Source organism: Aotus nancymaae, unplaced genomic scaffold, assembly GCF_030222135.1.
Source record: "Aotus nancymaae isolate 86718 unplaced genomic scaffold, 86718_ANA_hifiasm-v0.15.2.pri h1tg000011l, whole genome shotgun sequence".
In the NCBI taxonomy this organism is placed as follows: Eukaryota; Metazoa; Chordata; class Mammalia; order Primates; family Aotidae; genus Aotus; species Aotus nancymaae.
In genome coordinates this window covers 32,207,334-32,219,941 of record NW_026988422.1, presented here as the reverse complement: position 1 = coordinate 32,219,941, position 12,608 = coordinate 32,207,334, and the positions used below count along the sequence as shown (strand labels likewise).

At 39.9% G+C, this 12,608-nt stretch overlaps 1 protein-coding gene across 10 annotated transcripts in view; it reads right to left on the bottom strand.

The window, feature by feature from the left end:
• The window catches only part of HNRNPC (heterogeneous nuclear ribonucleoprotein C), a 56,806-nt gene that overhangs the window by 39,002 nt on the left and 5,196 nt on the right, over window positions 1-12,608 (bottom strand). The window contains exons 2-3 of one of the 10 annotated variants that reach the window (XM_064374783.1): window positions 11,959-12,171; window positions 11,650-11,675 (exon numbers count right to left, since the gene is read on the bottom strand). The exons of 6 other annotated variants lie outside the window; for them this stretch is intronic. The gene's annotated coding sequence lies outside the window, so the exon portion shown is untranslated. 3 more of the 10 variants (XM_064374782.1, XM_064374785.1, XM_064374784.1) reach the window with 3 other exon arrangements.

Sequence of the window (12,608 nt, the reverse complement as noted above, 5' to 3'; positions counted from 1 at the left end):
ATAAATAAGGGCCGGGCGCAGTGGCTCACGCCTATAATCCCAGCACTTTGGGAGGCCGAGGCAGGTGGATCATGAGGTCAAGAGATCGAGACCATCCTGGTCAACAAGGTGAAACCCCATATCTACTAAAAAATACAAAAATTAGCTGGGCATGGTGGCGCACGCCTGTAGTCCCAGCTACTCGGGAGGCTGAGGCAGGAGAATTGCTTGAATCCAGGAGGCGGAGGTTGTAGTGAGCCGAGATAGCGCCATTGCACTCCAGCCTCGGTAACAAGAGCAAAACTCCGTCTCAAAAAAAAAAAAAAGGAACATAAAGAAGCTCACATCAGTTGAGATTGGGTTTTCTTGCCAAATGAGTCTATGTCAAATGCAAAATTTGTCAGATTTAAAAATTTCTTAATTATGGATAAAAGATTTTAGACAGGTGTAACAAAGTAATTTAGCAGTCCAGAATCATTTTTAATAACGATATCTGTCGTATAAGTACCGCGCTAACTGACTGCGCCACTGGAGCATGCTATTAAGGATATCTGAATTAAAGTTACTACACATTCTCTTCAACAGCTAAAACAGGAGATTATATCTAAATGAGAATAAAATGCATTTAGTGATTTTATCACCAATGAGGATAACCATAAGACCCCCACTTTTTAATTTTTTTCTTTTTTTTTAAGACGGGTTTTCACCATATTGGTCAGGGTGGTCTGGAACTCCTGACCTCAGGTGATCCGTCCGTCTCAGCCTCCCAAAGTGCTGGTATTACAGGGGTGAGCCATTGCACCAGGCCTAAAACCCCGACTCTTAAGGAAAGTTCAAAATGGACCTTTAGTCAACAACACTTCCATAATTTCAGACAAAACTTACTATAAAACAAAAACAAATAAAACCCACCAAACCCCTACAGAAATAAAACAGCATTGGGGGATGCCTTACTCAGTTTTCAGAGTAGTATTTTGATAGTAAATGGATTTGTTGGGTTTTTTTTTGAGACAAGAGTTTTGCTCTGTCACCCAGGCTGGAGTGCAGTGGCATGATCTTGGCTCACTGCAACATTTGCCTCCTGAGTTCAAGTGATCCTTCTGCCTCAGTCTTCCACAGGGGTGCATCACTGCACCCGGGTAATTTTGTATACTTAGTAGAGTTGGAGTTTCACCATGTTGTCCAGACTGGTCTTGAACTCCTGGCCTCAAGTGATATGCCTGCCTCGGCCTCCCTAAGAGCTGGGATTACAGGCATGAGCCACCACACCAGGCCTCTATATACGTTTAGTATTAAAATACTTAATTAATAAAATGTTTTTGGTGGTATAATTGTGGTTAAGTCCTATTTCTTTTAAAAATAGACACTGATACTAAAGTGGCTTTGTTTCCCAAGTATTGAAAAAATATATACACACACACACATATATATACACACACTGATATATCTACAGATGAAATATATCAAGGATTTGCTTCAAAATAACATGGGAAGAGGGTGGATGGGTAGATGTAGGTATAAACAGAAAGACTGGCCAAGGATTATTAAAGTGGGTCAAGTACATGGAAGTTCATTATACTATTCTCTTTAGTGTGTGTGAAATTTTTTCACAATTAAAACATATCACCGGCCAGGCACAGTGGCTCACGCCTGCAATCCCAGCGCTTTGGGAGGCCAAGGGGGGTGGAGTCAGTTGAGGCCAGAAGTTCAAGACCAGCTTGGCCCAACATGGTGAAACCCCGTTTCTTAAAAAAAAAAAAAAAAAAGAAAAAAAGAAAAGATACCACCAAAGATGTGCACCCCAAAAAAATTACATATGAATCTCAAACTATACAGAAATATAGTCAGCATTGTAGTAACGTTTCACTCAAAATCTATACCTCTATCAACATTTTACTATTCAATTAGAAGAACTGAATATCAAACCCTTCAGTCACTGAATAAGACAGGGTCAAATCTGAAAGCAAAAGATACAAAGTAATTCACAAATCTAGAAATTAAGTACTTGTGGCCACTAACACTGCCAATTAATTGCTAAACTTAATACCACCTTCTGGTGAGAGAAAACCTAGATGAAGTGAAGAACTGTGCATACTCCCCCCACCCCCTGCCAAAAATAAGTAAAATGTGCATACCCTTGAACAATTATAATTTCGTCCTTTAAAAAAGAAAAGAAAAGGAAAGAAAAATATGTATAAGTGTAGTTTTAACATTGTTCAAGGCTTTACTAAAGAAAAAATCGGGAAAGGTACAACAACAATGTATAGGTAAAATATAGTGCAAGTATGCAATGTACCATGTACTACTAAATAGTCGATTTAGTAGTAGCTACTACAGAATTTTCAGAGATCTGTATCTACTAACATAAACTTTATATATGTTAAATTTTAAAATATTACTTAAATATATATGCTGTATGACAAGGCTTTTTGAACACTCTATGTGCCCCCGAAAAGCCTGGAAGCACACACCAAAATGTTATCTTTAGATAGTTGTATTTAATAAAACTTCATTTTAAACAGCATAAATAGCTGTATAACTCTAGGATGAAGTCCACAAACTTTTAAGGAAAACAGCAAGAGAAAATTTTTCTTCTAGCTCTGAAGCTGGAAAAGCCACTTAAATGAAGATGATATTTAATGGATCAATATTGGGAATTACAATGCATTATGAACTGGCTAGAGGAAAAATTTTGTTCAAACTGTATTCTACTGAACTCCTGTTATTCATGACTAGCCAGAAAAGCCTAAATCTGGTTCAATGAACTCCCTAAGTTTTTTCAGTTTTGAGATCAACTCAGGAGCCATAGGTCAATATGATCAGAAAACAGGAAGAATATTTCAGACCGTAAAGTCAGAATCAGATTAGGTAGAAATTTTAAAAACCAGATGTTCACTATGGCTACCTCTTACAAATAGCCATGCTTTCTCAATAGAGAATAAATATTTTTAAAATAGTCAAGTTCTTCCAAATGTTGATTATAGGCAACACAGCAGTCTATGTGCTCAAATGCTAACCTGACTCATTTTATCACAGCTAAACCTGTTAAGGCAGTTGTTTTACACTATTAACAGATTACTAAACCCCTATTACACAGACTAGCTATCCTATTTATACCCACATAGAATTAGAAGAGCTGATATACATAAGCTTTTTAATTAGAAAGAAAATACTACATTCGTCATCGTAATAGCACATAGAACAAAAGTTTCAAATCTCCTAAATCCCACTTCTTGCCCAGAGGCAATCAATGTTAATTATTTAGCATATATATTTCCAGATATATCTCTATGTCTTTACATAGTAGAAAACAACTTCTACAATTGGTGGTAAGTGCTGAAGAGTATTTAGGAGAAGGGGAGCTTAAAGTGTTAAATGAGGAAAGACGTATCACTTAGGTGGTAGCTTTCGAGTAAAAAATCTCAGGCCAGGCGCGGTGGCTCATGCCTATAATCCCAGCACTTTGTGAGGTCAAGGCAGGAGGATCATGAGGTCAGGAGATGGAGACCATCCTGGCTAACAGTGAAACACCATCTCTACTAAAAATACAAAAAAATTAGCCAGACTTGGTGGCATGCACCTGTAATCCCAGCTACTCTGGAGGCTGAGGCAGGACAATCACTTGAACCTGGGAGGCAGAGACTGCAGTGAGCCGAGATTATGCCACTGCACTCCAGTCTGGGCAACAGAGTGAGACTGTCTCCAAAAAAAAAAAAAAAGAACTGAAGAACCAAACCTTATGAATGAGTCAGAGAAAATTCCAAGGAAAAGCCCTAAAGTGGAACCATATCCAATGTGTTCAAGATAGGTAAGGCCAGCATGGCTAAAGCACAGTATAGTAACACTACGGGAAGAGGCACAACAAATCATGTAGGATGCCTTGTAAATCACCGAAAAAATTTAACTTCAATGCTAAAATAGGCAGCCATTAGGGGAGTTTGTTTTCAGGCAAAACATTTTTCAAACATTACATTTTAGTAAGATAAATCTAGCTACCACTTTAAGAACAAACTAATGGGGAGGGACAAAATAAACACAAACCTGTTACACATAATAATGTACAAAAGAAAATGGTGGCTTGAGGCTGGGCGCGGTGGCTCACGCCTGTAACCTCAACACTTTGGTAGGCCAAGGCAGGTGGATCACCTGAGGTCAGGAGCTTGAGACCAGCCTGGCCAACACGTTGAAACCCCGTATTTTAAAAAAATACAAAAATTAGTGGGGTGTGAGCCTGTAATCCCAGCTACTTGGGAGACTGAGACAGAAGAATTACTTGAACCCGGGAGGCAGAGGTTGCAGTGAGCTGCATTTGTGCCACTGCATTCCTGCCTGGGCAACAGAGCAAGACGTCACCTCCGGAAAAAAAAAAAAGGTGGCTTGAAATTGGACCAAGTGTTGACAATATGAGTGGTGGTACGTTTTAAAGAGCTGACGATATAATTTTATTTTCTTTTTGTGACATTCTCTTGTTCTGTCACGGAGGTTGGAGTGCAATGATTCAGTCTCGACTCACTGCAACCTCTAACTCCTGTGCTCAAGCATTTCTCATGCCTGTCTCCTCTCAAATAGCTGGGACTACCGGCGTGTGCCTCCACTCCCAGCTAATTTTTATATATTTTTGTAGAGACAGGGTTTCACCATGTTACCCAGGCCGGTCTCAAGCTCCTGAGCTCAAGCAATGCACCTGCCTCAGACTCCCAAAGTGCTGGGATTACAGGCATGAGCTACCACACTCCGCCAACATGATTTTCTAATAGGCCAAAGGTGAGATAATAAAAGCCAAGGATGACTAGCCAGAATCTCTGGCCCAAGTGACACAAAAATTGTTGTTTCATTAATGGAAAAAGGCAACAGTACACAAGAAACTGGTTTAAGGAAAGAACAGGAGCACAGTTTTGCACTTTTAAGTTGACATATTTGATATTCAATCACGTAGGTAACTGAATTGGTATGTCATTCAAAAGAGAAGTACAGGCTGTTGATCCTAAGTATGGAAATCACCTTATAGATGGTATATCATATCATGAATGAAATGATCCAGAGTGTGGACAGAAGAGAGCAGTAAAAGGACTGAACCATGGGGCACTCCAACAGAAAGAGATTTAACAGTAACATGTAACAAAAACCTCGAAGCAAAGTAAAAAAAAGCATTTCAAGAAGAGATCGCTGACTGGTTAAATGGCACCAACTGGTCAAGTGAGATGAGGACTGAAAAAGGACCTGGGCTTAGTTAACACATCCAAATAATTTTTTTCCAACTAAAATCACTTTTTACTGTTTTATGATAGTTTAAAAAAATAAAGAAGGAAAGCTCCCTTTCATTCTACATTGAGAGACAGGGTCTCCCTCTGTCACCCAGGTTGGAGTGCAGTGGCACAATCATAACTTACTCTGACCTCAAATTCCTGCATTAAAGCAATTCTACTGCCTCAGCCTCCCAAGGAGCTAGGACTACAGCTGTGTGCCACCATACCCAGCTTTGTGTAGACAGGGTCTTGCTATGTTGCCAGGCTTTCCTGGCCTTAAGCTATCTTCCCACTTCAGCCTCTGGGATTACAGGCATAAATTGCTGCGTTCTTGCTTCCCTATTAACAGTGCAATCACACACAGCAACATTTTACCACCGAGATACATCTACCTAAACAATGTTACTATCTTGCACATGCACATATCTTCAAGACACTGAAGGTGCTGTGAATTCAAGGGCAAAAATTTATCAACATAATATTTACTTTAAAATTTTTAAAAATAAAAGTCCAAGTTTTCTTTGGAAATTTAACCAAACTAAAATTTGTTTTTCTAGAATGCTCAACATATCAAAGTGATCAAAAGAGTCTACTAAGATTAAGTGTTGAAATCTCCAGCCTTACTCCTTGGGTGGCATCCATGCTAAACCACTTAAGCGGTCTAACTTTAAGCAAGTTACTTAAATTCTGTACTCCAATATACTCTCACCTCTAAGGCATGAATGATAATAGTATTTACTCCTATTCAAGGTTTTGATGATGATTAAGTAAACACAAACTAAGAACTTTAACAGTGGTGGACACAGCCAGGCATGGTGGCTCACGCCTGTAATGCCAACACTCTGGGAGGACGACGTGGGCAGATCACAAGGTCAAGAGACCAGCCAGGTGCGGTGGTTCACACCTAAAATCCCAGCACTTTGGGAGGCTGAGGCAGGTGGATCATGAGGTCAAGAGATCGAGACCATCCTGGTCAACAAGGTGAAACCCCATTCTACTAAAAATACAAAAATTAGCTGGGCATGGTGGTGCACGCCTGTAGTCCCAGCTACTCGGGAGGCTGAGGCAGGAGAATTGCTTGAACCCAGGAGGTAGAGGTTGCGGTGAGCCAAGATCGCGCCATTGCACGCCAGCCTGGGTAACAAGAGCGAAACACCATCTCAAAAAAAAAAAAAAAAAAAAGAGTTTGAGACCAGCCTGGCCAATATGGTGAAACCCTGTCTCTACTAAAAATACAGAAATTAGCCAGGCGTGGTGGTGCACGCCTATAGTCCCAGCTACTTGGGAGGCTGAGGCAGGAGAATTTGCTTGAACCTGCGGGGCAGAGGTTGCAATGAGAGCCCACCACTGCACTCTAGCCTGGGTGACAGAGCAAGACTCCATCTCAAAAAAAAAAAAAAAAAAAACCAGTGGTGGACACACAGTCAAGTGTTTAGAATATTCTGTAACAGAGAAATTAAAGTTCTGCTACTTTTTTCTTTCAAATCAGAAAGCCATTATATGACCCAACAAAGTGTGCCAGAAATAATTAGTAGTTTCCTAGAGGCTGATCAGTTCTCAATCTTATTCAGATTTACTTTGCTCATTGATACACACAATAAAAACTCATTTGAAAAACCAGAACAAGTTATTATAAGGCCTGGGATGATTATTTTCTTCAAGAGACTGAGGCAGTGGCCTACTCTAATAGGTCTCCTAACTTACTGCCCTACTTTTACCCTCTTAAAACATTCCCCACACAACAGCCAAAAGATGAACTAGATCTCTTCTTAAAAATCCTTCAACAGACTCTACTTGTGCCCAAGATAAGATCTTAAGACCCTATAAGGTCCCGTGCTATGAATGTTTGGTCCTTGCCTACCTCTCCAACTCCATCCCTCATCTATGTATTCTTGGTAATTGTTTTCCAGTATTATTTCTTACTTGGTGGTCAGGTTTTTTTTTTCCACTCATTATCTGTGCTTTCACATATGGTTTTCTTACAGATTCAGCTTCATCATTAGCTACTTTAAGGTTCCTTCCCTGGTAGCATCCCCTAAATTTCATGTTCAAATTTTGGTTCCCTTGCTATCTTCCCATTCATCCTGCTTTTTTCCTTCATTGATCCTGACTGTGAATTGTTTACTTTGTTTCTTCCCTCAATGACATATAATATCAAAGAGGGCAGGGAACATGTTTTGTTCATCTCTATATGCCCAAACCTAATGAATTTTCTAAATAAATACTCAAATATTTAATAAATACCTTATACTTAAATGTTCTTGAACATCTCCAAGATGTTTAAAATATTCTTTTTCCCACCCTCTCAATCTATAATCTGCTTCCTTCATTTACATTCCCAAACAGAAGCTAGAAACCAGCATTCAAACCAAATCTGTCTTCTTGTCCCTCTTATCAAATGCATCCTGAGATGCTCCTAAATTTACCTTCTAATCTCTAATCGCTTTAGCATTCATTACCTTTGTCCAGGCCAGGTCATTCTTCCTTGGATTTTACTATCTCCCTTATATATAATGTTATTCCTTGGATTTTAATATCTCCCAGTGAGCCTTGTTAATGTCACTGCAGTCCAGCCTGGGTGACAGAGCAAGACCTTTTCTCAAAAAGTAAAAATAAAAAATAAAAGGAAAATCTGATGTCACTTTCCAGTTTAGAATCTTTCTTAAAATGGCTTACCATAGGCCGGGCACGGTGGCTCACGCCTGTAATCCTAGCACTTTGGGAGGCCAAGGTGGGTGGATCACCTGAGGTCAGGAGTTCAAGATCAGCCTGGCCATCATGGTGAAACCCCATCTTTAAAAAAGAAAAAAAAATGGCTCACCATTGGTTTCTGGATAAAATATAAACTCTTTTGCATGGCATTCGAATTTTTATTATCTGGCCTTAAGATTCATTCCAGTATCCTACTATCTCTATTAAAAGGATCCCCTTACGTGATTAAGGTCAAGGAGATAAATGTATACATTTAAAATTATAAATAAAAATAAGAAAAAAAGAATCCCCTGACCTCTTAGGGTTACTTAGATATCCATTTCTGCATGCTTTCTTTTTTTTAAAAAAAGAAAAAAGGGATAGGGTCTCGCTGGGCGTGGTAGCTCACACCCTCAATCCCAGCACTTTGGGAGGCCCAGGCGGGTGGATCACCTGAGTTCAGGAACTCAAGACCAGCCTGGCCAACATGGATGGCATCTCTACTAAACCCTGTTTCTACTAAAAATACAAAAATTAAGGCCGGGCACTGTGGCTAACATCTGTAATCCCAGTACTCTGGAAGGAAGCTGATCACAAGGTCAAGAGTTCGAGACCAGCCTGGACAACACAGTGAAACCCGTGTCTACTAAAAATACAAAAATTAGCCAAGTATGGTGGTGCACGCCTGTAGTCCCAGCTACTTGGGAGGCTGAGGCAGAATTGCCAGAACCTGGGAGGCAGAGGTTGCAGTGAGCCAAGATCCTGTCACTGCACTCCAGCCTGGGCAACAGAGTAAGACTGTCTCAAAAAAAAAAAAAAAAAAAAAGGCCAGGAGCGGTAGCTCAAGCCTGTAATCCCAGCACTTTAGGAGGCCGAGGCGGGCAGATCATGAGGTGAAGAGATCGAGACCATTCTGGCCAACGTGGTGAAACCCTGTCTCTACTAAAAATACAAAAATTAGCTGGGTGTGGTGGCGTGCGCCTGTAGTCCCAGCTACTCGGGAGGCTGAGGCAGAAGAATTGCTTGAACCCAGGAGGCGGAGGTTGCAGAGAGCCAAGATTGTACCACTGCACTTCAGCCTGGCACCTGGTGACACAGAGAGACTCTGCCTCAAAAAAAATAAATAAATAGTGATGGGGGTCTCAGGTCTCATGCCTAGAGTACAGTGGATATTCACATCACACACTACAACCTCTAAACTCCTGGGCCAAGGGGCCCTCCTGCCTCAGACCCCAATTATTTGGGACTACAGGCTTAGAGGCAGGTACCAACACCCTCAGCTTATTTCTGCATGCTTCAAAAGGACCTGTGTTTGCCTTTCATCATATATTGACATTACTCCAGCTGTGAAGCCCTTAAAACATAATAAACTATATTCTATTGAACATATCTTCCAGAAAAAAAAATTTTTTTTAAACTATATTTTATATCCCCAAACAGAGTATGTCCCATTTAAGTGTGCAGAATTAACAAGGAATAAATCAAACTAAACCTATAGTGAACAGTGTCTATACACTGACAGCAGCACATTAAGTATTTCTACTTCTCTCATACAATGGATGGAATCAATAAAGCTTGCACCTATTTAAAAAAAATAAAAGATTCTCATTCCTTTTTTAGATATCCTCCAGGAATCTTTTGCTTTAACTTTCTTTTTTTTTTTTTTTTTGAGCCGGAGTTTCGCTCTTGTTACCCAGGCTGGAGTGCAATGGCGCAATCTTGGCTCACCGCAACCTCCGCCTCCTGGGTTCAGGCAATTCTCCTGCCTCAGCCTCCTGAGTAGCTGGGATTACAGGCACGCGCCACCATGCCCAGCTAATTTTTTGTATTTTTAGTAGAGACGGGGTTTCACCATGTTGACCAGGATGGTTTCGATCTCTTGACCTCGTGATCCACCCGCCTCGGCCTCCCAAAGTGCTGGGATTACAGGCTTGAGCCACCGCGCCCGGCCTTGCTTTAACTTTCTCCCATACTGTTTTGAGTGTACCTCTGGTGTTCACTTTAACTAGATTTTACTCTTTTCATCCGAGTATGGTAAGGGGGCAAGTTTGTGATTTACCCTAGTACAACAGCACCGAAAACGCCTTCAAAAAATTACTCCAGGTTAGATGCAGTGGCTCACACCTGTAATCTCAACACTTTGGGGTGTCAAGGCAGGAGGATCACTTGAGCCCAGGAGTTCAAGACCAGCCTAGACAACATAGTGAGACCCTGTCTCTACAAAAAATAGAAATATTTTAAAATAAAATTATCCCCCAGCTTGAAATCTATCAGAGCAACTCTAAAATGGTTATCAAAACATTTTGCTGTAGTGAGTAAAATAGTATGGGTTGTTAAAATTCTTACTCTTTAGCTATCCACATCTTTATTAACCTCTACACCATTCCTGTGAATAACACGGAATTCATCCCTTCTTACCATCAGGAACACATTAAAGTCCCCAAAATCTAGCTGGGCCTTGAGTCATTATTATAAATGGGGACAGCCTTAGACAGTTCCTGATTGGATGTAGAGTTTAAACAGATTTCCCTGCTTTCTGAGGTCAAAAAGCCTGCCCTCCAGTGAGACAGCATTTTAATACTATGTCATATCTCTTAGGGTTTGACTGTTCTGAAATTTTAATGAGATAAAAATAGTCTAAATAGAATACAATCCAAAAATGTCACAAACCCAAGAAATATGTCAAATGACAGAAAATGTTTACTAAATTTTAATAATCTAAGAAAAAGGACTCCTTAATATGTTGTCTTGTTGATAATCACTAAAACAAGCCACTTTCATTTTAAACTTCAGCTGCTCTTTCCAAGAATCCAAAATGTCCAAATCAGCCCAAGTTAATTGCAAATTCATATTCCATTAGTTTACAAATAACTGAGGTGGTCCCCCTTGGGAAACACCTCAAGATGCACACAAAACGCTTAGTCCAAATACTTCCAGAGACTATGACCTATACACATCAACTAAACTTAAATGGGTTTATTTCCTAGTCTTTGTAATGAATCCAAGTGGACCTCACACCTCTTACCATCACCCAGGAAGGGTGTGCATCTGTTCCGAAGGCCCCCCTGGCTCCAGGTCATCCTGGCTGCTGCTGCTCCAGGCTGGGCATCCATGTTGCTGCAGCTTGTGGTTTGTGAGGGGTAGTGTACAGGAAAAGCAGGATGGGATTTCAAGGGAAACAGGAGGAAGATGGCTTTCAGGGAAAATGCCATCACGATCATAGTGTTAAGTAGTACCACACACATTTTATTGCAGCACAGTTTAAAAATTTAACAAATGAAAGATTAAAAATAAAAAAACAAAAATAAAAAAAATTAAAAATACAGACGTCCAGAGATGCTCTAAAACAGTTAAGTTAAAGATCAGGAAAAATAAGGTCATAGACTTAACAGCCAGTAAAATTCTTTCAGTGTGGGGAAGGGGATGAGGGCAAGGGTGGGGTTGGGAGAGAAAAGGTTTATGTGATCAATCCACTTAAAAATACTAATGCCTTCGGTTTCTCTCCCAAGATGCAAAACTCCAAAGTCAATCAGGAGGTCGGAGAAATTCTTAGAAACATTCAGAAAAACTCGATTTTAATCCGGTTAAAAATCATCAGTGTCATTATCATCATCATCATCACCATCATAAGTATTAATATAATAATAATAAGTAATAGTAACTAGTAACAACAATAAAAAGGAAATCAGCGGAAAGTCAGGAAAAATGTTAAAAAAAAATTAGAATAACTTACTGTAGCTGAAGATCAAAAAAATCTCACTGTAAAAAAACAAAAATAAAAATAGCCCAGATTAGAAAAACGGGAGGTGCAAAAATGTCAAGTCAGTAAAGTTCATTTCTTTTCTCTTTCCAAAAGCAGTTTCCACAAAAACCGCAAGGATAAAGTTCTCAGTAGCAGACAAGCAAAGCCCTTTCCACATCATCAATCAATCTTAAAAATACACGAGGAAGTAGAGAGGTCAGTTTATGAGAGGCTAAAAGGCTCCTCCTCCTCTAACCCAACTGCTGCAGAAAAAATAGAAATAGAAATTTTAAAAATTACATCTTAAATCCAGGTCCCGGTCTTGGAAACAATTAAAAAAAAAACACCTGTACATTTGCCGCGTAGTGCACACCAAGTTGCATCATTATGTTTAAAATGTCTTTATAAAATCAGTTTTGGAATGGGAATGTGTGTGTTCTGGAAGGGTGGGGAAGGGAGGTTAAAAATCAAAGCTGAGCTCCAGTGAGTAGGGATGGGGTTCGCCTTGCTGCCCTGTGAAAGGAGAAGGGACAGATTGAGTCAGAGTTCCTCAGAAATGTTGTGCCCTAAACCCCCAAGACAGAAACATCTGTCTATTGCATCTAACACATTTTGGTAAAGCATTAACATTCCACTGGGATGGGATAGCCTTCATAGAATCACCTCTACCAGTGTGTGTTTTCACAATTCTTCAACATCAATGACTAAAATTAACTAAATCCATGTCAATATGCCCTTGAGGGGCTCAAAAAGAATCTACGTTCAAATATTCATCTTCATAATGTGCAGTTTGGGCCAAGAAAATACAGAAAAACTGGGCCAACAAATAGAGATGAAATAGTGAGCAAATGTTGAATACTGAGATTATAAGAAGCAAGCAGATTCATGGGTTTTAAACTCAGTGGAGTTTTTTTTACTATGAGTAACAGACTGAAGGTGAATGGCCTACC